Source organism: Schistocerca serialis, chromosome 3 (assembly GCF_023864345.2).
Source record: "Schistocerca serialis cubense isolate TAMUIC-IGC-003099 chromosome 3, iqSchSeri2.2, whole genome shotgun sequence".
Taxonomy (NCBI): domain Eukaryota; kingdom Metazoa; phylum Arthropoda; class Insecta; order Orthoptera; family Acrididae; genus Schistocerca; species Schistocerca serialis.
Genome location: NC_064640.1, coordinates 279227111 through 279252003, shown reverse-complemented (window position 1 = coordinate 279252003; position 24893 = coordinate 279227111). Strand labels below are relative to the sequence as shown.

General features: G+C 41.2%; 1 protein-coding gene across 2 annotated transcripts in view; it reads right to left on the bottom strand.

Moving 5' to 3' along the window:
* The window catches only part of LOC126470064 (plexin-A4), a 1004426-nt gene extending 982859 nt beyond the window's left edge, over positions 1 to 21567 (bottom strand). The window contains exon 1 of one of the 2 annotated variants that reach the window (XM_050097569.1): positions 21075 to 21567. The gene's annotated coding sequence lies outside the window, so the exon portion shown is untranslated. The remainder of the gene's footprint in view (positions 1 to 21074) is intronic. The other variant, XM_050097570.1, reaches the window with a different exon arrangement.
* Between the last annotated feature and the right edge of the window lie 3326 nt (positions 21568 to 24893).

Below are 24893 nucleotides of genomic sequence, written 5' to 3'. Positions count from 1 at the left end.
GTCTTAGCACATTTTCAGTGAGGAGTCTAACGAAAACAAAGAGGCTCGAAACAGGCAAGGAATTCCATAAATTTGCAACCTGTAAGGAGCGATCGCCGGCCGGTGTGGCCAAGCGGTTCTAGGCGCTTCAGTCTGGAACCGCGCGACCGTTACGGTCGCAGGTTCGAATCCTGCCTCGGGCATGGATGTGTGTGATGTCCTTAGGTTAGTTAGCTTTAAGTAGTTCTAAGTTCTAGGGGACTGATGACCTCAGATGTTAAGTCTCATAGTGCTCAGAGCCATTTAAACCATTTTTGAAGGAACAATCAGAACGTTTCTGGAACTTCCTGGCAGATTACAACTGTGTGCCGGACCGAGACTCGAACTCGGGACCTCTGCCTTTCGCGGACAAGTGCCCTACCATCTGAGCTTCCCAAGCACGACTAACGCCCCGTCCTCACAGCTTTACTTCTGCCAGTACCTCGTCTCCTACCTTCCAAACTTTACAGAAGCACTCCTGCACACCTTGCAGAACTAGCACTCCTGGAAGAAATGATATTGCGGAGACATGGCTTAGCCACAGCCTGGGGGATGTTTCCAGAATATTTTCAATCTGCTGCGCAGTGTGCGCTGATATGAAACTTCCTTTCTTTCAGGAGTTCTGCAAAGTGTGCTGGAGTCCTTCTGTAAAGTTTAGATGGTAGGAGACGAGGTACTGGCAGAAGTAAAGATGTGAGGACGGGGCGTGAGTCGTGCTTGGGTAGCTCAGATGGTAGAGCACTTGCCCGCGAAAGGCAAAGTTCCCGAGTTCGAGTCTCGGTCCGACACACGGTTTTAATCTGCCAGGAAGTTTCATATCAGCGCACACTCCGCTGCAGAGTGAAAATCTCATTCTGAAAACGTTTCTGTCCGAAGGCGGTACAGCCCAGAATAGGTACGTCAATGAGGCAAAATCGCCGTGAGCACTGAGGCAATCGTCCCAACGACGCACCAGGTTGAAGATAGTCGTTTGGTAAAACATCGTGTCCTGCCTCGTGCGACAAGAGTCGGTGACCCTTCAAGGCCTTTTTTATGAGACCGAAGGCGTGATAATTGCATGTGGAGAGATCAGGACTACAGGGCGGGTGCTCGAATGTCTCCCACTTGAATTGGCTTAATTTCTGCGTTCCGACATTTGCGATATGGGGACGTACGTTATCACGAAGCAGTAACACGTTGATTCTGTTTGGATGCATTTGATAATAAGGTCGCCAGCGCTCATGTTTCCGCATTTGCCGCACGCACACCGGAAGGACACGAATGCCATACTAATCCTCTGCCACCATGTCACTACTTGTATACCCTAACGTATTCGCGCTACGCTGCATATACACTGCAGCAACGCCCTCAAACGTAAACTTTTGATCGCCCCCTTATACTGTATATTTAACACGAGCATTTTTCACAGTCTCGTCCACGTGGATGGGATCCCGTCCTGAACAGCTGTGGAGAATATTCCATCCAAGTAAATGCACCCATTCACAAGCTGAGTGTACGTGCTGCCGGCAACAAACCCGACACGGTTCGTGACGTCAAAGATAGAACCGACAAACGGTACGAAGTCGAGTAAAAACAGCGTTGAAAGTGAAAGAAACCCTACAACCCCCAACTAAGAAAAAAGTGACAGGAAGACTGACTTCCCTAGTATAATATAATGGCCGAAACAGCTTTCCCCTCACTTACATGCTTGCAAAGCAATAGCCTGCAAACCTGTGTTTGAAATACTGATAATGGTAACTATACACTTCAATTTTATATCGTATAGATTTCGCTGTTGTAGTACAAAAATTGTTGTTTTTAAAACATAAAAGTAAACTCCACTATGTCAGTTCCCAGAGGTCGACTGTTGCCTACAAGGCAGTACGACGAGCGATGTATGATGGTGGGCCATGTGATCATCATGTCACCGGTCCCTCCAGCCGTTATTGCCAGTAGATGATGCCGCTGCTTCTTTATTCAAGCAGCTCCTCATTTGGAATCACAAAACTGAGTGGATCCCGTTCCGTATCTCCCTACCTCAGAAAAAAGATCGAAGAAGGCACTGGGAATCGAATCCAGCTTCTTCCGCACCTGCGACAGCGACGCTAACCGTTCGGTTACGATGACGGTCTTTATTGCTGTTACAGTTCTTCATTCGATTTATGACACATATAGTTCTCTAATATTAAAACGCATGTTTTTAAAATATACAATTTCTCCGAAATACAATTATCTGAAACTGATAGTAAAGGGATGTCCTAAGCACTCATGTCAACTATTATTATATTATATTAAAATTTTGTATTTATTGTTATTATTATTGACACATTAAAGGTGGAGGCGGCAGCTAGTTAAATTTGAAAGGATCCACGCCTTTGCTGAATAGGACGATCACGCAAAATCAGTTATGTGGCAATGCGAATGAAAGATTTATTGGAAGCGCTCTGCGAAAATGCAATATATTTGTCAAGAAAATCACAGACAAGACGCTAATGTTACCAATTCTACGGTACTGTTCGAGTGTATGGAGCCCTTCTCAAGTAGGTATGACAACAGATATCAAACATATTCACAGACAGATTGCTAGCATCGTAACAGGTCGGCCCAGCACATACAAAATAGAAACAGAAAAAAAATAATAATAATTAATATTTTTATTATGTTCGTGGAACTTAAATTGAAGTTATTGGGAAAAAGACGAAGTAACTCTCGCGAAATCCTGTTGAGAAAATTTGGAGAAGCCGTGTTCGAAGACCATCATGCTATCAACGTTGTATATCTAGCATAGGGATTATGTGATAAAGGTAAGAGACTATGGTGCGTACAGACGCATATGGGCAATCATTTTACCCTCGCCCAATACGGGAATGGAATGCAAAAGAGAATCGACAATGTTGGCACGACGTACTTCCCCCGCCATGCACTGTTCAGCGGCTTGTACAGTGTAAATATGGACGCAGAACCCAAATTTCATATTTTCCCCCGAATTACAACAACTAGCTGAAAGTGAAACTATTGTTTAATAACGTTACGTATACACTCTGGAACCGTGGAATAGCTACAAAATATCGTATATGGCGGCCTAAAGCACTACAATGTACAGCAACTCCACGTGGGATAGAGTCAAAAAATGGGAAGAATGTGGCTGTTGGAGTGAACATATTAATCAAAGCAACTCATTCCAAATATTAGTTTGCAACTTTATTACACTTCGGTAAATAGTCTGATGTGGGATGGACCCACGACAATCATGTAATTATTACCGAGCGGTTCTGGGTGCTTCAGTCTGGAATCGCGCGACTGCTACGGTCGCAGGTTCGAATCCTGCTTCGGGCATGGATGTGTGTGATGTCCTCAGGTTAGTTAGGTTTAAGTAGTTCTAAGTTCTAAGTGACTGATGACCTCAGATGGTAAGTCCCATAGTGCTCAGAGCCATTTGAACCATTTGTAATTGTTAAACGTGGAAGATATTGCTCACGGACGTCTTTATTTATTTATTTATTTTTTTTTTTTTTGCCATGACCGTGTCCTTCAACTACCGTTTAATAAACGTTTTCTACCCTCACAAAATGGCTAGCAGTTTACCAACGAAACTAAACGGAAGAAAACTGCCAATATGTCATATTTGCGAAGTCTGTTACAAGTATATACTGTCAGTACTAATTTGTGCATGCGAAATATAGACGGTAAATGCGCAGATAGTTAAAAACTGAGTTGTCCAATGTGCAGTGGGTAGAGGATATAAGGAAGACTTTAACGAAACTGAAGTGGAGATGGGCTGAAAGGACAACTTGATGGAAGATGGATTGATGAAATAAAGAATAAGTAGGACAAACTTGTATGCATCAAGTTGCAGACTGGTGTATGATGTTTGGAAGATGCCTGTTTGCAACGTTGCATGACAAATGGCCGCTGTTGGTGGTGGTGGTGACGCAGCAGATTCATACCTGGAATTCTTTTATTAGCAAATCAGTGTGTAGTTTGTTACTTATAATAAAAAGAAAGGTGACTAATTGTAGGGGAGAGTACTGTACCTAGTACATAGTGTACCTAGGAACACACTGTGTTTGTCGATCGATACTTCAGTCTAATGACTGATTTTGGAATCACACAAAGGAATGTGCACTACAGACCACAATAAGCAGTTTCCGCAGTTTTTATTATTAGGCATGAGGTTGTGTTTTGCGCAGCATTTATAAATATTTCGCGTTCTACGCATTTAAATGCTGTATTGTATACTTAAAGCATTTGGAATATATTGTTAATTCTTCAGCTGTATAATTTTACGCTGAGCAAAATGTTATATATTTCTATAACTGTTTGCATAACAAGTGGACAGTTAAGCCACACTTCGTCGATCGCGCACCATCTTGTCCTTGAAACAGAAGGTTTTTACCATGGAACATGTGATACTTGCAAATGAATTGAGTTTCTTTAACGCATTAAAAATTTTACCTGTCTTGAAAACGAAATTTTTTATTGGGAGCTTCCATTTCAGATTGGTAGCTGGTTTTTGGTAATACTCGTCCTTAACTTGTTTTCACATACTGATTAATGGTATGGAGCAGAGTTATTACGACAATAGACTATTAGATACAGAATTGACAAGATTTTCCCGATTGCAACGCTTTTCAGTTTCAACCGAATATTTGTTCCTAGGTACAAGACTTGTACCCTGGAACATATTTTTACTTTTGGAAAAAACCTTAATTTATCGGAGCGCATAAAAAGTGAATTTCGTCATTTAAAAATATATTAGGCTTCATTTCATTCCCGTACGTAGACAGCGTGAGTCGAGAAACAATGCCAACGTGTTATCTTTTTAGACCTGTCTTCCGCAGTCGCAGTTTTACAAGTAAAATGGGACCCAACTCTAGTAGAAGCCTTGACCAGACGCGTTTCGCTATATTTTAAAAAATCTTTGGCTCGTACTAGTGTCCTAAAGATCGTCTTCTTACAGGTAGGTGGTTGATATGTATCAAATGGTTCAAACGGCTCTGAGCACTATGGGACTTAACATCTATGGTCATCAGTCCTCTAGAACTTAGAACTACTTAAACCTAACTAACCTAAGGACATCACACAACACCCAGCCATCACGAGGCAGAGAAAATCCCTGACCCCGCCGGGAATCGAACCCGGGAACCCGGGCGTGGGAAGCGAGAACGCTACCGCACGACCACGAGCTGCGGACGGTTGACATGTATCACACTGTACTTTGCACACGAGGTAAACTTGAATTTATAAAACATGAAAATTATTATGTATCCTGTGATAGCACTGTGATATAAATCTAACACCTGTGTGTAGAAGAACCATTATAAATGAAGTCCCCCCCCCCCCCAAAAAAAACAAATAAAGTTTATCACTTAAGAAGCTTTAAAATAAAGCGAAACGTGTCAGTTGTAAATAATACCTTTATTAAATCGAACAGACGTAGTATATCCCATATTACTTGTTAATTACCAATACAGTTTAGAAGCTTCCGTGTATCACCACATTGACATGTGCGTCTGGTTTTCAGTCTTGACCCCATGGAAACAGGTCTGCGAGAAACACAACATTCATCTGATTCAGATCTGGCGGCAATTGTTAGGATGTGAATGGTGTGTTTGACACGTTTGCGAGCTGTAGGAAAAATCCACCAACGTAGCTGCGCAGTCATCGCGGCGAGCTGCTAACCGAAGAGGGCCGGGTTCGATTGCCGGCCGGGTCGGATATTTTCTACTCTCGGGGACTGGGTTTTGTGTTTTCCTTACGTTCGGATCGTCGCAATTGACATTCCACGGTTGAGATGGCTCTATGGGCATTTACCGAAAGTCACTAAATTAAAAAAAAATTAAACTGTAGAGAACATGTAGCGCAAGCCAAAATTTGAAGCTTCAAGGACCGTTTAGTCTTTAATGAGATCAGGGAGCACGAACCCGAAGCAGAGGGCGATACGTAAACTCTATGACACTACGATACTAACGGCGAGCTCGACGTTTTCCGTCAACCCATTCTGGCTCGCTGCCCACATTCTTTAACACTGCTCAAGAATAGGACGCACGTGCGTCCGTTTGGAAATAAGCTATAGAACGTTTATACTCCAGCCGAGGAGCAGCTCACATTTTTCTGTGGTGTATCTGAAAGGAAAATTATTAAAAACAGCTCATTCCAAATAGGATTAATTGGAAACACGTGGAATGAAATCAGGCTCCTGGCCCTTTTACCAAGAATAGGATATAATTTTATTTCATCGAAATTAATTGTTCTCTTCAAATGGTTCAAATGGCTCTGAGCACTATGGGACTTAACATCTGTGGTCATCAGTCCCCTAGAACTTAGAACTACATAAACCTAACTAACCTAAGGACATCACACACATCCATGCCCGAGGCAGGATTCGAACCTGCGACCGTAGCGGTCACGCGGTTCCAGACTGAAACGCCTAGAACCGCACGGCCACACGGGCCGGCTGTTCTCTTCACGCTGGATGGCAGCATACTGCTCATTATTATATTTGAAGCTGCTTTAAAATCCCAGTGGGATTGGAAGGCCGTGAAAAAAAAACGAAAAAAACTTCGCTACTAAGGGCACTTAAATTTTTAAAACAAACGAACTACTCCACTGACTACCATGCTGTTATCATCTGCTCTGAAGCTGACTTTATAAATCACATCATCAGTTATACAATACAGAAAAACCGATGTGCGAAATTTACGAATGAAGATAAAAAAGACAGAGGAGAGCACTGGTCTGTTCTTCACGGGGAAGTATAAGAAATAAAACTACGTGGAATATACCTTTTGACAAGCATCACATTTGAAATAATCGGTAAACGTCAAGTCACGGAGATTTTTTCCGTAGTTTTATCCTGCTATTTTTTGAAGCACTGCTACATCTGTGCCTTTTCTTACCGTGGATCTAGAACTTCTTGTTCTGGTTGGATACCCCCCTCTTAAAACTGGTGGCCAGAGCGAACGCGCGGCCTTGGTACAAGGCCGTCTCATGTCCCTGTCTCCTAAGCTTTAGAAGGGCACTAAGCTGTCAATTTTCTTCTCTCAGAATGTGTGGTCAAACTTCTGGATACCGGAGACGTAATACGTCACGAGAATCCGGATGAAAATTTTACAAGCTAACGTCTATTAGTATCTACAGCGCCGCGCGGGATTAGCCGAGCGGTCTGAGGCGCTGCAGCCATGGACTGTGCGGCTGATCCCGGCGGAGGTTCGAGTCTTCCCTCGGGCATGGGTGTGTGTGTTTGTCCTTAGGATAATTTAGGTGAAGTAGTGTGTAAGCTTAGGCACTAACGACCTTAGCAGTTAAGTCCCATAAGATTTCACAAACATTTTAACATTTCAGCTATCTACAGCGACGATGTTTGGGAAGAAAAAGGATGTAGCAAATTTAAGAATATAATCCGTGAACAAGTGAGATAAAACACAGCGTTCCTCGTGACTTAGCAGCGTCGGTACTGGAGTGGCCAGTCCCGTTCACAGCATCGGCTGCCCAGCTATCAGCTGTTAATTGAACGTTTTCTCCCATGGCCACTGCCACATCTCAATTACTGGTGTTTTGGGGTAGGTCGGTCATTTTGTGAACTTGTCGCTTTCTATTCAATAGCTAGGCCACCAGGTACAGAGTGACACTGCATACCTTTTACCGGATTTTGGAAACCACAGGAATCAAAATACTGCAAGGTCGCAGACGCCCTCTGTTAACGATTGCCGGACAACGCTGTAGAGCGCTGGAACGTGCAGACCACAAAAACCCTGATCTTTGACGCATCTGAATCCGCGGAATTTCATTCAACGTCATAGCGCACAGCACAACTCCCTCTCTTCCTCCCGCTGTGTGTGACGCTGGACGCGTATCTAGGTATCTGCTCGGGATGATCTGTCCAAAAAAAAAAAAACATCGAATTAGACGAATTAAAAGACCGACTGCTACCTACGTGTAGTTTCCGACAGTAGGACATTTTAGTCAATGTGACACATGAATAAAGAAGCATTGTCATCGCTGACTTACGAGCCAACATGGGCAGCTGTGTGAACAGCTATCTCCCGCAGGTTTTATAACGTTCCTAAAATGGTTCTCTGATAAGCGGACCATCAGTCCTATTAAACATGGATCTTGATGAGTCTTAGATATGTTCTAGAGGGACCTGTCCCGAGTATCTGGCTAGCGGCTTTTCATGTGACGGTCCCTGTTTCCAGAGAAAAATCGACGCTCAAGTTTTATGCGTACCTCCTATACCTGTAATGTTAATCATGTTTAGGCGAAGCGAGCGTAGCGCTGCAGCTAAGGCACCGCTAACACGATAGCGACACTGCTTCCAATCCTGCCTGTGTACTTTTTCTTTTCTTTCAATTTTATCGTAAGGAATACCATTAAACATTATATGTCTTACAAAATTATTCAAAAATATTCATTTTCGCCAGGATAATTCCAGCAGTAAATCAATAATCACAGCAAACTTTTTTCCACTGTGCATTCCGTTTGTTACAGAGTAGATTACAGAATCGCCTTACTCGCTGCTTCTTACTGTGCTAGAACACAACTCCGGATGTTATTTGTCGTAGAAGCAAAGGAAACATATTCGTAGAACACAGCACGAATTTAATGAACGCTATTGCCTTGCACGTGCACGGATTTTTCAGAAGCTATACCGTACCGGAAAACAGAGATCGTTTAAATTTTAAAAAAAGAGTTTTCTTTCTTCAGTCCTATTCGAATCAGGTGACAGCAGGCGCACAAAATTGATGCAGAATTAAAGAACGTATTTTCATGGCATCTTCCCTCCAAGCTAGTCTTTAGCAATTTTGTCGTTTTTCCCGAAAATTTTTACCTGTGTGTAAAAATAAATATCACAGGAATGGCAAAATGGAGTACATTTGGGTGGGATAATTTTTACGGTGCAGGTAAACGGTGCACCTGTTTCATCTACAAAGACTTGATCGTAAAGTGATCAATGTGCCCTTCCCATGAATCAATAATGTAAAGAATTTTCTCTTGTCCCACGTACGTTCAACAACGACAGATTTTGAAAACGCTACATACAGCACTTTTGTAACTTCCCTGATATCGTGCAGCTCGCAATTGTATATTTTAATCGAAGAGTCAACTCTTTTTTTGAACAAACCAACCAATTTTCTGGATGGTTGCTGCATACATAAAAATGCATAAGAGAATATGCAGTTAGAGTATACTGCCCTGCGAAGGAATGACTAATGCTATTCAAATCTTTTTTCTGCGAAGGGACAGTTTGTACTCCTCGTTTCGGAAGGGGTCTATTGTACGCCGATTGGCAGACGGTTTGTTTAGTATTAACCACGTAATCGAGGCCACAATTACGATGAGTACTTTCGTCTGTATCTGGAATCCTCTCCCAACTGCATGTACTATTTAATGATATTCGGTAGTAAGAAGGAAAAAAAAGTATACAGGTAGGATTGGAACCAGTACCACCAGGGCGTTAGGGATGAACCTTGGCCGCTGCCGTATGTTCGCTTGGGCCGAAACATGGTTAACGTTCCAGATATAGGAGGTACGCATGAAATTTTAACATCGATTTTCTCGGGAATTAGGGGCCGTGGCGTGAAAAGCTGCTAGCTCGTTCCTCCGGACAGGTGCCTCTATGTGTTGTTGTGGCCTTCAGTCCAGAAACTGGTTTGATGCAGCTCTCCATGCTACTCAATCCTGTGCAAGCTTCATCTACCAGTACCTACTGCAACCTATGTCCTTCTGAATCTGCTTAGTGTATTCATCTCTTGGTCTCCCTCTACGATTTTTACCCTCCACGCTGCCCTCCAATACTAAATTGGTGATCCCTTGATGCCTCAGAATATGCCCTACCAACGGTTCCCTTCTTCTAGTCAAGTTGTACCACAAACTCCTCTTCTCTCCAATTCTGTTCAGTACCTCCTCATTAGTTACGTGATCTACCCATCTAATCTTCAGCATTCTTCTGCAGCACCACATTTCGAAAGTTTCTATTCTCTTCTTGTCTAAACTATTTATCGTCCACGTTTCACTTCCATACATGGCTACACACCATACAAATAGTTTCAGAAACGACTTCCTGACACGTAAATCTATACTCGATGTTAACATATTTTTTCTCTTCTTCAGAAACGCTTTCCTTTCCATTGTGAGTCTACATTTTATATCCTCTCTTGTTCGACCATCATCAGTTATTTTGCTCCTCAAATAGCAAAACTCCTTTACTACTTTAAGCGTCTCATTACCTAATCTAATTCCCGCAGCATCGCCCGATTTAATTTGACTACATTCCATTGTCCTCGTTTTGCTTTTGTTGATGTTTACCTTATATCCTCTTTTCAAGACACTGTCCATTCCGTTCAGTTGCTCTCCCAGGTCCTTTGCCTCTACAACATACATCAAGCTCGTCAAAATTCGTGGTTCACATGTGTGATGGTTCCCTTGTGGGAAGCAACCAGATTTCTTTTATACAGATGGAGCTGCGTTAGGGCGTGGCAAATTTACTGTGTAGTGACTCACAGTGAAAGAAAAATATATTTTTAATGAACTATCACTTTTAATAAAACTGCGGGCATTTGAGGGCAGAAGGAAAGAGAGGAGGAAAACTTGTAACATAGTGATAGAGCCGATGTACGAAAGAGCGAATCTCCAGTGCTTGCATTGCATCGAAAATAATATTCTGATGGCAATAGGTTGTTTGTAAATGTCAGTGGGCATAGGCAACCATGGTTACAGCTGTATTAACAGAGACAGTAAGAGAAACGGACTTTCATTAATCAATTATCACATCTAAAGATGGAAGCGGTCGCGGGAACATTTCAAAAAATCTCAGACTTCAGACATTGTTCACTACGGAAGACCACCAATGACAAACACATTAACAGAGGCTTTTCTGAGTACAACCAAAGGTATTCGATTCCAATACCTTTACTGTTCGCGGGACTGTGTAACAGAATCGTATTTTACCGTGTTGTCCACCTTTACCGTCATTTATTCCCGATTTAATTCGTCTACAGGCGTCACTTTTCAGCAGATGTTTTTGAATGAGCCGCCGCCGACTGCATTAGGCGGCAGGTGCAGTGAGGCGCAACGCCCACGACACAGCTTTGGGCCGGACACGTGTCATCAGCACGCGTATTTCAGCGGAATAACGGCAACCACGTTTCCGCAGGAAACACGCCGCTGTGGATTCTCGCAACAATAAGTTATCGCGCCGTACCATTCTCCCGCCAACAAATGGCTGCGGTCGGTCCAACGCGAACGCGCGCATTTCGTCCGCGCCAGCTTTCTCCTCTGACTGCGCGGCACATCTGGCGAAAACAAAGCCACAGCTGCACCTGACACAATTTGCCTGTCCACACATTTAATTACAGTGTCTGCCGAACATTCGCAGCATCCGCTCTTTTACTGTTAGAAGCATTTTACAAAAAACGCTAAAAACGACACCATAAATATGAGCTGTATTGCGCGGATGTAACCTACTCTACACTGAAGTAAGGCGAACCTACGCTTGTAGCATTCGTAGATTTCTAGAACGTTTCTGACAATTTCAACTGCCGGCCGCGGTGGCCGAGCGGTTCTAGGCGCTTCAGTCCGGAACCACGCGGCTGCTACGGTCGCAGATTCGAATCCTGCCTCGGGCTTGGATGTGTGTGAGGTCCTTAGGTTAGTTAGGTTTAAGTAGTTCTTAGGGGACTGATGACCTCAGCTGTTAAGTCCCATAGTGCTTAGAGCCATTTTTGAACAATTTCGACTGGAATCCGCTTGTAGAAATTCGGAAGGTAGCTGGGATAAAATACAGGGACGAAACATTATCTTCAACAAACACAAAAACCCGACTGTAGTTGTAAGACATGAAAAGAAATCAGTACATGAGAAAAGGGTGGAAAAGGTACACTGAGCAAGCAGTGAAGAGAATCGAAGACAAATTTGGAAAAGGAATTACGGATCAGGATCTTTGGTGATGACAAGGTAACTCTGTCGGAGACGGCAGACAACTTGAAATAGCAGTTAAACTAGACAGATGGTGTCTTGAAAAGAGATTGTGAGATCATCATCATACATATTATTTCTCAAGTTAATATCCCTTTTTCTCCATAGATACTAATCGTACAGGGATGAATCAAATATCATTAGAAAGGTTTTGTAGCCTGCTTCTGTGATTGCATACCGATTTTGCGCTAAAACTTACTGTTTATGGTAAATTTTAACATAAAACAGATTTAACTATCATAGGCAAAAGGACGTCATGGATGCCCAGCTTTCTACCTATATTTTACGAAGCTAATTTATTAATTACGAGTAAGACGCCCTTTTCCCATTATCTTATTACAAACACTACATTATTTGATTAACGTCTCACGGTCGGGATTCATAGTCACTTAGAATTTTTTGAAGGACGTCGTATTCACCGTTGACTGTAGAAATGATTTATTTCACAATTGCAATTTCGGCCTTTGGGCCATTTTCAAGTGGTACTGAAAGATTTTGCTTCAGCACATATCTGATTTTAAAATCCTCTAACATGTATACATGCCATCGCCAAAACTAAGCGTTTTCACTGTAGAATTACATCGAAATACAGTTGGTATTACCTGTATTTCTACAGTGAAGAGACTTATTTTTCACGATGGTATGTATACATGTCAGAGGATTTTGAAGTCTGTCATGTGCTGAAGCAAAATCTTTTGCAGTACCACTTGAAAACGGCCCTAGGCCGGTTTTGCAACTGTGATATACACGATTTTTAGTCAGCGGCGAATATGGCGTTTTTAAAAAAAACTTTTTATTTCTTTTAAAGTATTCAATAACCGGATACTTTGCACACAGCTTTGTCACACATAAAACCGAGACTACTGCGGTAATCCATTATCTCTACCCGTCTTAAAGCTGACTTTTCTCAACGAATATACTTTTCGAAACGACAAACATATTTTTCACTGTGATTTACCTATTGTTCCCACGGCGTAACATTCTTACTGTAACTGAAAATGTTTGTCGAGTTAAAGTTATGGGTTATGTGGCCCTAGTTACAGTCCCTGGTCTCTGCCCATCATACAAGCTGGAACGAAAGTTCCGAATGCAATATATAGTTTTTGATACACGGAAAGGTATACAGAAGAATGTACCATTAAATCATGATTATTATTGCGAGTCGTTTGGTTCATTTTTAAAGATGTCTTCTGTTCATTCCCACAACTACCCTTATCCCAATAACTACACTTATTACAAAGACTGTCTTTATCTAAAACTATAAAAGTGCGAAAGTTTCGCAAAGTCCCCTGGTCAACAAAAATAAAACTAGGGTAATGGAATGTACTTTAACTAATTCATGTGATGCTACTAGATTTGGAAATGAGACACTAAAAATAGCGGATGAACTTCGTTATCCGGCCAGCAAGATAAATGTCGAAGTACAAAGCATTAAGCACAGCAGTAACATTTAGCTTTCAAAATAGCTGAGCACTATGGGACTTAGCATCCGAGGTCATCAGTCCCCCAGACTTAGAACTACTTAAACCTAACTAACCTAAGTACATCACACACATCCATGCCCGAGGCAGGAGTCGAACCTGCGACCGTAGCGGTCGCGCGGTTCCAGACTGAAGCGCCTAGAACCGCTCGGCCACTCCGGCCGGCAATTTAGCTTTCAGCCTTGCTAAACAAGAAATGCAATATTTTTATTGAGGGATGTAGCTCCATGATTAAATATTGGTCGATGGATAAGTGCCAATCTTCAATCAATTATGTTCGTAATATTCACTGATGAAGTTGGCTTCACATGCAACACCATCTACAACACCCGTAATTCACATCACCTGCGGGACAAAAACTGGAAAAAAAATTAAAAATCTGAACACAAATTTTGAACTTCGCTGTTCTGTATATATATAGTGTGGTGTGATCAGCAGTTGCCAGTTTGGCCTGTTTCCTTATCGCACCACAACGCAAGGCTCAACGCGAAGTCTTTCAGTAAAACTGACCCACGATTTAGATCCTGAACAAATTATCTGTCAGGCAGCGCATGTGAATCTAACAGTCCTGGGGCCGCATCGGTCACGTTCATTGCCCATCAGGATTTGCCGGGCCTTACTCTATAAGAAACATGTCTGTAAAGTTAGCAGAAAAGCAGATCCGAAACTAAAAATGTAGCCAGAAGAACGGATTGATCGTTCGCATTATAAATAGTGCTATTCCACAACAACACACCAAGACGACCTCGGATGGATAACACGCAATGTTGTGAAGAACGCTGAAAAGTTTACTGAACTTGCCGGTCGAATGTCTGTAAATTGAGCTGAAACTGTTGTCAATTATACGCGCCTTTTGAATTCAATAATATTTTAATACGCTATTTGTGCATTCTTGAGTATTTTTGATGAGATCTGATCTGAGCATAGCATTCCAACAGCTAGCTAAAATTAGACAGAGGACAATGTCAATTTTTTACCTCGAAACAGTTGTGACTTCCGTGTTCTGCAACATTTACCATTTCTTCTCAAACACGTCAAACAGGTATCAGACATGGACTTCCAATTTCAAATGGCTGAAGACAGTATCGAGTACACTTTTTTAAAAAAAAAGCATCACTGTACGTACATCCGTAAGGGTGACAGTAAGAGTAAAGGAATGAGTGTGTACTTGATCGTCGTGGCGATCTCAAGTCAAGCTACTTTTCCTAGCGCCAAACTTACACTTTTGTTTCGTTTCTTCTCCACTAATGGACTATTACCGCAGTGGTCTATCCACAACAGACACGCGGTGTCCGTCCGAAATATGAAATTCAGGAATTATAATTACAAACATTTCTCATTACGTCCCTTCAGCACACTTCGCCAAAATATTTTACCAATTTTTTTATCACAATTTCCACACACGTGTTTTCTGTAATCACATAATTTCTCATAACAACCCATCGATGGCAATCTCCAACTGAATAAAGCGCTTGAGAAAAACCTTGAAGGAAGACTGCAGGGGTTTCAATGAAGTCTACTGCAGGTTACCAGTAATATTTCCCATTCTCACTCTTTTCCTAGACCATTCAAGGGCGTGTCCGCATACGGACAACAGAGTTACCCTTACACAACAGTAATAGTCATCAGCTGCGAAGGATGTTAAAGCTGGCAATAAATATCTGGACTCCTTTTCAGACCTCCACTTCGAAAATTTTTATGAATAATGCAAATCATCTTTCTTGCCCCGTCTTATTTCTGTGGCGCTTTTGCGCTGACTAAACGAGCGCATGAGGGATCGTGAAGCTCCCCGGTTAGTTCTTTTTGCTGTGGGTGTCACAATGATGATCAATATTCGTCTTTTTTCATGAACACTGTCAACAACTGCGGCCGTTGTTCACTTGGTTCTCATATCTAGGCGCCTTTGCACACTGGCTAACAGCCCGTCATTTTCATCGTTGTACTCAAAGAAATCTTCAGCTTAATCCACAGTTTGCATCCGCATCATACAGGCACAAATATTCGCTACATTCTCAGGATGCTATGGCACTGACGATTCACGAAGTTTTAAATTTGCAGCGCCCTCCAACAATAGTTTAGGCATTAAACCAAGAAAAGCTTATGTTACCAAAGGGCCCCGTGTTCAAAATCTCAGTTGTCATTATCGTGCCATTATCCGTATGTCCGTCGTATATGTGGTGTTTTGAACTAACTGTTGTTACAACTTTTCAACAGAGGTTCGCAAGTGACTTCGGCTTGTTGTGTTGACTAAATAAAAAACAATTCTAGAATCAGGGCACTGAGCGAAGCAATGAGGCGAAGCCGAAACGACGGGTAGCTGGCCCCTGCGTGTTACGCCGTCCGCCCAACTAGCGCCTGTGTACTGTATCTTACGTTAATTTCGAAGCACAAATGTTTTCAAAATACTTACACCACTTTATGGGCAGCAATGTAATCTGATAATACATACTTCTAAAATAAATGTGAAGTTCTGCCTTCACAGTGCTACCTTCCGGTCTTACGTTACTAGAAATTTTTTCATACAGGTTGAAACTTCAAAGGAGAGTGACTACATAAAAAAATGTACTGCCTCTGAAGCGCTACGTGCACAGTAAGGACGAGATTCTGCTCCAGTACTTTAAAATACCTTAGTATTTAAATAAATTTTAAGGCGAAGATTTGCCGTGAAATTTGTCCTGCTTGTTGAACGTTTTTGCAACACTCTCGCGCTGACTGGGCATACTCGTGACGAATCGCAAAACCCCTCTTCGAATCTTTCCATCTCCTGCAATATTCTACCTAGGTAAAGGCCCTAGGCTAACTAACAGCACTTAAGAAAGGGTCATATAAGAGTTCTGAAGTATTCTCCATGCATCTCCCTTACTTATCCTCCTCAGTCTGTTTCCCCAATACTAGATTTATACGGTTTTTTCACCTTAAAAACTTCTGATAGACCATCGGTCGATTAATATTAACTGCTGGACATAGTCCTCCCCGACATTTTTCCATTACTTACGGTGCTGTCATACGCATACATGCTGCTGTTATCTGTTTTCTAGTAACTAAATGGTTCAAATGGCTCTGAGCACTATGGGACTTAACATCTATGGTCATCAGTCCCCTAGAACTTGGAACTACCCAAACCTAACCAACCTAAGGACAACACACAACACCCAGTCATCACGAGGCAGAGAAATTTCTTGTAACTACCAAGATTCCGTTTGGCCATGGCCTTTTTCTTTTCTTAACACTTGGAATCTAGCAGTGAATTCCCCTGATCTGTCTACTATGCATTCGCCTGGCTACACCTCTGACTACTCTGTGGTGGTACCTTCAGATGTATTAAGATGAAAGCAGCCATAATGTGCCACCGGCAACGGAGTACAAGTTCGCACGCATGGCTAACAAGGAACTAAGAACTAATTCCGTCGTGTGAACTAGTTCTTCAGTAACGACACGTTGTATGCCAGTTCACAGTTCTGTTATACGTTTGACACACAAGACAATCTTGCTATCTGGTATCATAACAGTGAATAACCGTTAGGCGAAAGTCAGGGAAGAACCATTCTAAAACACCCTTCATACGAAAAACTCAAATAACCTTGAAAATTATCGATGTCTTTCATAGATTACTTGATGCCGCAGTACCTCCAAGTAAAACACGACGGAATGTAATATTTAAGTTTCAGTAATCACTATCCCGCTATCTGAAGATTATTCTCAAAATACTTATACAAGCAATGGAAATACTACAAGACTATAAAGCGTCAGATTGTGTCACAGCACGAGCAGTACAACCGTTACCATTAATCCTAGAATATTATACCAATTTTGATTCCTTCCATACCTATACCTTCATTGATTCGACTAACACACCTAGGTTTGGCCAGGAAAATTGTTAAAAAGCGGCGCAACGGTAGAATTATAAACCCTCCCCTCCACAATAATAGGGGGTTATTGACGGGGAATGTGTTAGCCGAATCGACTACCGGTAGTATTTTAGGGTTAAATTTGTTATTTACTGAAATAGCATTTTATGCAGGTAATTTGCAATAACGTTGTTTACTTGGATGCCTCATGCGAGTAAGTTATACTACCTAGACTCAGGAAAAATACACGAACTTAACGTTGCATCAGTCACAAAACCAAAATGTACACACCAGTTTAGTACACAGTCTTACTGTACTTCCCATACATAGTTCTGAGGCGCAAGAAGGAAGATACTAACATCATCTACTACATTTTTCCCAATGGAATTAATGAAGTATATAATCATATTATGATTGTTGTACGCGATCGAATGTGAAATGTATACGGTTTTATTCTGACCCCTCAAACTGCACGGGACTATAGACTGTAGTATGATCTTTCAATTTGTTTTACTTTGAGGATGCAAAATTTTTACTTAAAAACTCTTGTCGATCAATGTGCGCAGAAGATCACGCACTCCCAGTAAATGCATGAGACTTCAGCGTTGCCAACAGAAGAGCCCAAACAACCAATCATGACGTTACAGTAAGTAACTTCGAGCTCGTATTTTACTGTTATCAATATTTCGAAGACAGTCTACGGAAGACAAAATTTTATTACAAGTGATCTGGTACACTGAGTTACAGGGATAACATACGTTGTAATTTAAAAGCACATGTATATGTATAACGCTATTAAAATTTCCCATGCCGAATGTTCGAATCTTTCGTTGAAACTAATAATGAAAACAAGCTGACGCTAACAGACAATGTAATGGCAACTTACAATTTACTGAAGTAATTCTGACATTGTTACTAGGGATGATTTGAATGTGTTAAGCATTCTACGTGGTCGACATGCATATGTTTGCGATGGCAGCTTCTATATTTAACAGAAAAACCATAAAACGTGGTTGAAACTTCGTTATGCTTGTTTGATTTATATTGCTTAGTTTATGAACTATTTCAGCCTGATGAGCTGTTGTGACTGATAAATAATGATTCTCAGGAGGAAAAACTATTATATATTTAAATAATCATGAGTGTAGTAAGGCAGTTACAGGAAATATGACTCTGTAACTGGTGAAAAAATCCAAACGATCAAAGATTTTACCAAACAGACACGGCTGATTACACATCTTTACGTTATTAATAATCAGAACAATAAATACTGTCACTGAGGGAAGAGGCCACTACAGTCTAATTTAATACAATTACCGACGCTGATCCAAAATATTTCATTTTCTGTGTCGCATAAAATGTAAATGCAGACAAAAAAAATCTCATCAAATGTAATACAAACCGCAGAACTAGAAATACTTATATGCCTTTAGTTGGAAACCTCTCTGCCGTTCTCGATGTTCGCTTATGTTTGTTGACATCAATTATATTTATAATCCGATGTGTGGCTACAGCGAAACGTAACTAGGCTTACGAGCTTCCCAGTATTTTGAGAATAATGATGAAGGCAGATGACACGCACATATTAACCACGTGAATAAAATCTTGACAGGAATGGAGGAGACACGCGACACAAGAAGGGTACTTTTTCCTCCTCTTATTGACGTCTTCGTTATATCTATATAATCGGCTTTAACTTCTAAGAAATCACGACGCACTGGGCGATATGCAATCGCAAAAACTCAACCGGGATCTTGCAGAAATGGAAAAATTTTGCCTAAAGATTTATACAGGAATTAAAAAATTAATAACAGAAGCGGATTAGGCTTTAAAATGCACCTAAGGCTTCGAGAAGTTTTTAGGGCTTCTAAAAACCGTCTTTGTTGTGGGTAGACGCTAGCGCTATAAAAACAACAAAAACTTGTAAAGAAACCGCAAAATTCCATCGAATGAAGCAACACAATTCGAGAACTTCTATGTCCTTGAAGTTCTATACGAAGAGATTGAAAAGGCAACCATATCAGGAAAGTTACACCACCCCCTCGCCCCGAACAAAATAACAGCCGCAATTCAACAGGGAGAACTCAGCTGGCTACTGGAAGTAATAACTAACTGCGCTACAAAAGAAAATTTTGACAATTTAAACACCTCGATATTATTGTTTATACGGTACAGATTCCTAAAAGGATGTAAGTGTTTGTCGGTTACAGAAAACGATGAACAAATATACTCTCATTCATCTGTATTCGTCCTCCTTATGATTCCTCAGTCACAATTTAGGATACAATACAGTCCGTTCTATGAAATCCAATAACAGTTAAATTTACATAGTCCTCGAGTCACTGATAAAAAATACCAATAAATTCGTGTTTACACATGTACACACAGAAATGTTTCAAAAGACACGTTAAGGAAATTTAATGCTTTTGGAAAAAAAATCACCCAAAGCTTTGAAAGCAAAGTTTTTGATTTTTGCAACAATAGAACATTAAGCAAGTGAGTAGAAGTGTTATAAGAGCTTTCTTGAAACACGCAGCTATGAAAGTAGTGAAGCCTGTAACCTCAGTGAGCCTAGAATAACGCCACGACCGAACTACGTTTGTTTTTCCAACTAATTGGCTGTTATTCGGTAGAACATGATACCAGCACTGACAAGTATATAACGTGCTTTACGCTTATGCCTTTTACAATACTGTAAGTAAATGTAATCGCATTTAAGTTGCAGGGAATGTAATAATAGAATTCTTATCTCCCCACTTTTCTTTAACTTCGCTGTACTGTCTGTATTTCTCGGTATGTGATATGCAGGGTACACGAACTTACGCAAAAATAAACAACTCAAAGTAAACACTATAACGTTTTCAGAGCCCCTGGAATTATTTCTTAACTGCGCATAAGATAACACAAGGAACTGCCATAAAAATATATTTAAAAACCACACACAACAAAAAACACCCCCCTAACGGTCCGCTGCTGTTCATCTGTGACAAGCCTCTTCATAAAAATTCTGGATCATATAAATAATCCACGTGGCTAAACTATTTTCTGCAACTACAGGAAAAAAATATAGTCCCAGGTCTTCGAAAGTCATGCACAGCATTCACTGAACAGAGAAATTTAAAAAAAGAAAAAGAAAACGATAATTTCGTAGTTCAAAAACACCATAAATTTTAGATGCGTAAGAACTGCAGAATATACACTTGCTTTCCGGTATATACGTTTGCGCAGCTAATGTTTCATGCTAAAATGGTGATCAGTATTTTAAAGCAATTCTAATCAATCCAGTTCAAACCACAGTCCACTTGGGTTAATAAATACGTGGCTTGAACTAGAAATAATATCGTCACGGACACTGTTCGTTCTCTTTTGAACGGTATAGTATTCTATTACTATAAGAGTGGATTTAATGCAATAGTGGAACGCGACTGTGAAGTATCATATCACAAACGTGGAGTGTGATGTCAAGCAGCAATTACCCTAGGAACTACTGGTCGTCCATTAACTGTAATATCGCCAGAATTTCCTAGGTGTATGCATGGGGATGTAGAAAGACGCCGGAAGATGGGTAACGCATTCTCAATGATACACACACACAGACATACACGCACACACACTGACAAAGGGGTGGGGGAAGCCTTGGCTTGGAACCAGAGTTCCTTGGCTATCCCCAGAGAAGGAAAACTTCGCAAGTTTCACCTCACACCATCAGTAAACAGCACTACAGGATGTAAACTAAAACATTGTGATGATAAACAATATGCGGTCAACTTACCTTGAGACGAACGGCAGTCCAGCAAAAAATGTCTATGTCTAAAGCTGCAGAACTAAAACATCCAGCATGCACCTCTCACTAATTCTCGCCGTAAAGGTTGTCGTTGAACTGTCTAATCCCACAATTAATACGAAAAGTCGGCGTCGTCACTTTTGAGCACAAATTCGTTACTTCACAATTTTTGCCATTTTATTAATCACACGCACACAAACACATTTCACTACTTGTACGCATATGTGCGGGCCTCGCTTCGGCCGTTTTATCTGTTCATTTCCAACAGAGAGACGGCATGGTTAAGATTTTTTCTGGTTAGAGGCTTTCTCAATTTTTGTTAGATGTAAACTACCGTATAAATTTCAGTATACTACAAACTGAAACCTTTCAAATCCACATAAAGCTTCCCACCACACTCGCACATACGTTAAATTGAAAATTTAGCTGAAGGAATGTGACAAAAATACATTTTTTAAAAAAGCCGCTGAAAACTACCTCCCCTCCCGGCCGTTGACTCGGCGACTCGTCACTGAATGACAACGGCCGGCCCGGCTCTTTCTGCTCTCCCCAGAGAAGCCTCCCCTCCTCCCCACCATTCAGATAGGTGCTCCCCTCCACGCGCATGCGCAGAGACGGGATGCGCGGTCGGGGCAGTCCCGTACCCAATGCATTATGCTTTATTCGATATTATCAGCTTTACGTTCGCACTTGTAGAAACGCGTAAGTTTTGCGTTAATACTTGCACAAAAGTGAAATTCAGGCCGTGTCGCTGTGTGATGGTAGGTTCCTTTACATGTTGACGAGTCTGGTGTATTCTGTGTTCTTCTTTCGAGCGAATAATTAATTCAAGAATAAAGTAATGTTGATTCATGTTGTACTCATCTGGAAATCTGTTTACCGTAACACGAATGCATAACGGCATATTTCCTACAAAATAGCTCTATTCGTCTATTACCATCAAAGCGAAGTAGGCGAGGAATATTAACTTGTCTCAGTAGTCAGAAACAGATAAAGAGGAGTTCGAGAGCAGTTTAATATGCTTCTAACCGCAACATCACACATTTACATGGAACATGTCTTAATCACACTCTCAGCAACAAAGTGAAGCTCGTAAGACTGATTAACGCTTGTCAAACAACTGAAGTGGAACGCCCATTTCGTAACCATTTAACACAAAATCCAAAGTAAATAACTCTTTCAGACTACAGTGCAATGTATACACTTAACTAAAGCTTAGGCCTACCACAGGTCCAGGATTAGCTCGGACACTCCTGGTTTTTAGTGCTGTCCGCGGTAATGTCAGAGACAGCAAAAATATCTGCGATTTGAGTATTTGGCGATTTTTTTTTTTAAATTTTAGACCTAGTTGTTCGACATCGCGTTTTTAAACATTCTCTTACGGTCGTGCGTCTCTCAGGCGACCTTGGAGCAAGCGGTGACGTCAATGGGGAGGCGTGGTTACCGGTTCCACCACAACTGCCACGTAGTCTTTTGGAAATACAACAAAAGCAATCTGTTTATGTTGTTTTCGTGTGTGAATTAATTCGTCTACACGTATTTGATCAACTTATATCTATTGTTTTTTTTCCCTCGTCGTTTAGCAAAGGGCGACAGAGAGCGTGTGTTTAACGTAAACCTGCAACAGAAATACAAATTTTTTGAACTGTGTAAAATCAGTTAAAATGGACGTGTTTATTGCACACTACGTACTACAGAATTTTCTGTTGCGCATAAAGGAAAGTGTGACATTAAGGTTCACATAAAAACAGCTACTCCTTCACCAAACGTAAGAGATTTCTTTTAAAGCCAAAGATGGGAATAAGAGTTGAGAGTGATTTTTCAATTATAGGGAGCATTTGGTCTGTAGAAAGCGGTAGACTTTCTGTATCTACTGTTACATATCTGACAAATGTTAAAATTATTTCAGAAATATCATGTTATGAATTTTGTGATGTACTGTACGTAAAACAAATATAGTGAATTACAAAAGTCATGGCTAGTGAAAAATACAGCTGAATAAATTAAGTTTAATGTTTCAGTTAACTGTTGAAACGTTTAAGTAATTTCAAAAACAAATCCTGGGTTGGAGCCAAAAAACATAGTAAACCTAAAGAGGAAAAACTGTGTGTCAGACAGGAACTCGAAGTCATTCTGTTGTCTATCGCAGGTAAAGGTCTTGACAACAGAACACAGTACGTAAGAGCGTTACCTGCGAATGCTAATGGTTCTGATTGAAACCTCATTTTGCTCAAACATTTGATTTATTTTTTTATCCTGACAAGATCAGGACCGTCAAGCAATCTCTTACATCTAACCAAACATTTTACAAATTTTACATTATGTTAATTACGATCCAGTTTTAATCCGTCGGAGGGTTTCAGATGAAAATTGGTATAGCTAATACTATCTGTAGAATACAATAATCCACCTTCATCCATAAAAGCAAATTTCTCATTTGTCTCGCAGTTGCACTATCTTAGGAGGATATAAGATGAACATCAACAAAAGCAAAACGAGGATAATGGAATGTAGTCGAATTAAGTCGGGTGATGCTGAGGGAGTTAGATTAGGAAATGAGACACTTAAAGTAGTAAAGGAGTTTTGCTATTTGGGGAGCAAAATAACTGATGATGGTCGAAGTAGAGAGGATATAAAATGTAGACTGGCAATGGCAAGGAAAGCGTTTCTGAAGAAGAGAAATTTATTAACATCGAGTATAGATTTAAGTGTCAGGAAGTCATTTCTGAAAATATTCGTATGGAGTGTAGCCATGTATGGAAGTGAAACATGGACGATAAATAGTTTGGGCAAGAAGAGAATAGAAGCTTTCGAAATGTGGTGCTACAGAAGAATGCTGAAGATTAGATGGGTAGATCACATAACTAATGAGGAAGTATTGAATAGGATTGGGGAGAAGAGAAGTTTGTGGCACAACTCGACCAGAAGAAGGGATCGGTTGGTAGGACATGTTCTGAGGCATCAAGGGATCACCAATTTAGTATTGGAGGGCAGCGTGGAGGGTAAAAATCGTAGAGGGAGACCAAGAGATGAATACACTAAGCAGATTCAGAAGGATGTAGGTTGCAGTAGGTACTGGGAGATGAAAAAGCTTGCACAGGATAGAGTAGCATGGAGAGCTGCATCAAACCAGTCTCAGGACTGAAGACCACAACAACAACAACAATGCTTAACGGCTCACCACACACCCTATATTTGAGAGGTTCGGAAGAAGAACTGTTACAAACAGATTTTCCTTGAATAAGTGCACTATGTATTTTTATTTACCCGCCTCCGTAGCTGAGCCGTCAAAAAATGGAAAGCGAATGAATGGGCTGTAAGGGGATATTGAAGGCCTGTATACCTACTCGCTGTCCATCTTCTTCTGCCCCTCTCTCTGTGCATCTGTTACTACCCCTCTCTCTTTCCATTTGCTCCTCCCCCTCTGTCTATCTTCTCCTCTCCCTTCTGTCCACTTGCTCCGTCCCCTTCTGTAAATCTCCTCTTACCCTCTCTATATCCTCTTCCCCCCCTCTCTCTGTGGCAATCTCCTCCGCCTCTTCTTTCTGTCCATCTCTTTGTCTTTCCTTTCTGTGTCCATCTCCTCTTCCCTTTCTCTGTCCTTTTCTTCCTTCCGATCTCTCTGCCCATCTCCTCCTCTCTCTCCCTCTCTCTATCTATCAACTCCTCCCCTATCTCTGTCCATCAACTCCTCCCTGCTCTCTGTTCGTCTCGTTCCCCCCTCTACATTCTGCCCACCTACTTCTCCCCCCCCCTCTCTCTCTCTGTCTGTCTTCTCCTTCCTCCCCTCTCTCTGTTCATCTCCTC